This window comes from Scyliorhinus canicula, chromosome 11 (genome assembly GCF_902713615.1).
Source record: "Scyliorhinus canicula chromosome 11, sScyCan1.1, whole genome shotgun sequence".
Lineage (NCBI taxonomy): Eukaryota > Metazoa > Chordata > Chondrichthyes > Carcharhiniformes > Scyliorhinidae > Scyliorhinus > Scyliorhinus canicula.
In genome coordinates this window covers 96,769,983-96,774,429 of record NC_052156.1, presented here as the reverse complement: position 1 = coordinate 96,774,429, position 4,447 = coordinate 96,769,983, and the positions used below count along the sequence as shown (strand labels likewise).

The 4,447-nt window shown below is 47.1% G+C and overlaps 1 pseudogene; it reads right to left on the bottom strand.

Annotated features, from left to right (window-relative positions):
- Nucleotides 1-2,267: 2,267 nt before the first annotated feature.
- Nucleotides 2,268-2,883, bottom strand: LOC119973210 (annotated as a pseudogene).
- Between the last annotated feature and the right edge of the window lie 1,564 nt (nucleotides 2,884-4,447).

The window sequence follows — 4,447 nt, the reverse complement described above, 5'->3', positions numbered from 1 at the left end:
TGTTCTATGTTCTATGTACAAATACATAGGGTGAGTAACCGATAATATAAGATTTATAAACCCGAAGTGAGTAACTGACAGTATAGATTTATAAATAGATTTATGATAGATTTATGTATCCACAGAGCGAGTAACTGATAATATGAGTTTAAAAATCCACAGAAGGCATTTGACATGGTGACACAGTGGTTAGCACAGCTGCATTGCAGCGCCAGGGACCCGGGTTCAATTCCGGCTTTGGGTGACTATGGAGTTTGCATTTTCTCCCTGTGTCTGCGTGGGTTTTCTCCAGATGCTCCAGTTTCTTCCCACATTCCATCCAAATTGTCCCTTAGTCTCCAAAAATGTGCAGGTTAGGTGGGGTTACGGGTGCTCTTTCAATGGGTCGGTGCTGATGCGATGGGCTGCATCTGTACAAAACCCTGGTTAGACCCCACTTGGAGTACTGCCAGCAGATATGGGCGGCACGTCTAAGGAAGGATATTCTAGCCTTGGAGGGAGTGTAATGAATGATACCTTGTCTTCAGGGGTTAAGTTATAAGGAGAGTCCTCAACGACTAAAAAATAAACTGAATAAACTGGGATTGTTCTCCCTAGATGATGGAGGCTGACGGGCGACCCGATAGAAGTTTATAAAATTATTAGGGATATAGGCAGGGTGAAAAGTTGGAGGCTTTTTCCCAGGGTGGAAATTACAATTATAAGGGGGCACAAGTTCAAGGTGAGACGTTTTTTACACAGAGGATGGTGGTGGCCTGGAATGTACTGCCAAGTGAGGTGGCTGAGGCAGATACGTTAGCAACCTTTAAGGCTTATCTGGATAGGCAAATGAACAGAGGAGGTATAGAAGGATTACAGGTGGTTGGTTGAGATAGGACACGTGATCGACGCAGTCTTGGATGGCCTGTTCCTGTGCTGTATTGTTCTTTGTTTGACTCTCCCCCGGACTGATCTGTTCCCTGTAAGAACTATTCACGACGCCTATGTATTTGCTTTGTTTGGCCCCTTGTTCCGCACTGTAGCCAATCAATGTTTGTCGATGTACCATTTGTTAATGTACTCTGTCAATTATTCTTTTTTTTGTGTACTATGTATGTACTGTGTACGTTCCCTTGGCTGCAGAAAAATACTTTTCACTGTACTTTGGTACATGTGACGATAAATCAAATCAAAGATTGTGCAAATTAGATCTGTTTTCTTTAGAATTTAGAACGTTAAGGGGTGATATGATCCAAGTCTGCAAGATATTAACAGCGTAGATAAAGACAGGGTAGATAAAGATAAACTGTGAGCACTGATCAGATATTCTAGAACTAGCGGGTATAGCCATACCATTCAGGAGAGATGTTCGGAAGCACTTTGACACAGTGGTAGAGGTTTGGAACTCTATTCCACAAGTGGCAATTGAAGCTGGATCAGTTGTTAATTTAAAATCTGAGATAGCTAAATTTTTGTCATGCAAAGTACGAAGAGACAGAGGTCATATTTCACATGGAGTTAGGCTACAGATCAGCCCTGATCTCACTGAATGGAGGAACAGGCTCGAGGGCTGAATGGTCTACCGTTCCTACGCTCCTACAACCTAATATCCCCTTGCTCATCATAAATCTATCTGCCTGTGCCTGAACAATATTTAAAGAATCTGGACTGGATTCTCAATCCAGCGATGCTGGAATTGGGAAAAGCGATCGGGCAAAGAATCGCGTGTCAGACGAAAATTGAGGTCGGCGCTGGGCACCCGGCGGAATGCCATATTCCAGTGCCTCGACAGTGGCGTGAATGTGTTCCATGCCGCATGCAAATTGTAGAGTAAATGCTGTTGGCATATCAGTAACAGGCCCGACCCAGCAATTTCTGGGTCCCCCACGATGCTCTGCCTCCGCCTGGAGGAATTACTGACTGCAAGGTTCATTTCATAGAATTTACAGTGCAGAAGGAGGCCATTTGGCCCATCGAGTCTGCACCGGCTCTTGTAAAGAGCACTCTACCTAAGGTCAACACCTCCACCCTATCCCCATAACCCAGTAACCCCATCCAACACTAAGGACAATTTTGGACACTAAGGGCAATTTATCATGGCCAGTCCACCTAACCTGCACATCTTTGTGACTGTGGGAAGAAACTGGAGCACCCGGAGGAAACCCACGCACACACGGGGAGAATGTGCAGACTCAGCACAGACAGTGACCCAAGCCGGAATCGAACCTGGGACCCTGGAGCTGTGAAGTGATTGTGCTATCCACAATGCTACCGTGCTGCCCTGTTTTTTATTTTTTATTTTTTTTATGAAAGATCAGGTTTAATTAGGTAATTCTGGTAGTAACAGCAAATTACACAAACACTTGCTGGCATAAACATGGTATTTAACATCTCTTGCAGTCCAGCATCGATGTAATTTTACTGAGATGACACCATAGGTGGCTACCACTTATTTATCTCACAATTCAGTGTGGCAAACAATCCAATTCTTAACGCACATAATTTTTTGGATACAGTTGGAAGAGTTTGCCCACTTGTATTGGTTCAAAGCCATACTTTTCAAGGTTGTTCAGGTCAAAGTTCCCTTCCTGAAAGTCTTTCTCTATTTGTGGAGCAACTGTTTCTGTGAAGAGTTTCTTGGCTGTCAGGGGTTGCTCTGTTCCTCTTGGTGCTTTGTAGGACACATAAGGTTTCAGTTTAAACCCTTCCAAATTGGGGACTCTGAACTCGGGCACCATGGTCCTGATCTTTAGAAACTTGCCGCTGGAAGTAATAATCCCTGCTGGTTTGGCTCCCCGTGATCTATAGAAACTGCGGGGTCCACGCTTGCTTGTGAGTTCTGCTGTCCACACACCAAACTCTGAGCCAGAGTTGATAGTAATCCCATGGTTGATTACACCTTCCGTCACTCTCGCCTCCAGCTGCTCCCGCCGTCCTCTTCCCCTCTCCTCGCTCCCCCGCTGCGCAGCAAGCCGCGCCACCCATTGGCTATTTGTGCTATTTAAAATCCTGAAACAGATGCCGTGGCTGCTGAGTGAGAGAAAGATGGCACAAAAAGTGTCCCTCATCGCTATAGTGTGTTGACAGTTGTGCTGCTGGCTGTGGGGCTTCTGCCAGGGCCAGGCGGAGTAGCGAAAGGCGGCGAGGAGATGTGTCAGGTTGGAAGGGCAAGGACCACCATTGCCATAGCCTGCAAGGCAGGGGGCTGGGTATGCTGCTGACTGCCCACTGTGAACTTAGTGCCACTGGTCGTTTGAGTGCCTCCCCAGGCCACCCCCCCTAGGAACTCTCTGGCCCCAGCAGACCCATCATTAAAGTGAGACGAGCTGTTTCGCTCTAATATGCATCAGTGCCATCTTCTTGATTGGGATGAGGGTGTGTGTGGAGTGGAGTGCCTGTTGCAACTCCTGCTTGTCAGACTCTCCAGTGCCGATCCCGACCCTGTTGTATCACACGCCGGCATGCATTGGAATTGCGCTAGTTCCACATGGCCCAGGCGCTAGCCTATTAGAATCATAGAATTTACAGTGCAGAAGGAGGCCATTCAGTCTATCGAGTCTGCACCGGCTCTTGGGATGAGCACCGTACCCAAGCCCACAGACTCCGGGATGGTATGTTGCCTCCCTGGTGCCAGGGTCCAGGATGTAGCGGGCATCCTGAAGGGGGAGGGCAAACAGGCAGAGGTCGTGGTGCATATTGGTACTAACGACATAGGCAGGAAGGGGGATGAGGTCCTGCAGCAGGATTTCAGGGAGCTAGGCAGAAAGTTAAAAGACAGGACCTCCAGGGTTGTAATCTCGGGATTATTCCCTGTGCCACGTGCCAGTGAGGCTAGAAATAGGGAGATAGAGCAGCTAAACACGTGGCTAAACAGCTGGTGTAGGAGGGAGGGGTTCAGTTATCTGGATCACTGGGAGCTCTTCCGGAACTCTGAAAGATGATGAACTCTATAGAACTCTGACAAATGCCTCCTTTTTCTTATTGACAAGGCCTACAATATCTCTTGTTATTCAAGGATCCCAAAATTTGCCATATTTATCCTTCTTCCACACAGGAACATGCCGGTCCTGAATTCCTTTCAACTGACATTTGAAAGCCTCCCACACGCCAGATGTTGATTTACCCTCAAACATCCGTCCCCAATCTAGGTTCTTCAGTTCCCACCTTATATTGTTATAATTAGCCTTCCCCCAATTTAGCACATTTACCCATGGACCTCTCTTTTCCTTGTCCACCAGCACTTTAAAACTTACTGAATTGTGGTCACTGTTCCCGAAATGCTCCCCTACTGAAACTTCATAGAATTTACAGTGCAGAAGGAGGCCATTCGGCCCATCGAGTCTGCACCGGCTCTTGGAAAGAGCATCCTACCCAAGGTCAACACCTCCACCCTATCCCCATAACCCAGTAACCCCACCCAACACTAAGGGCAATTTTGGACACTAAGGACAATTTAGCATGGCCAATC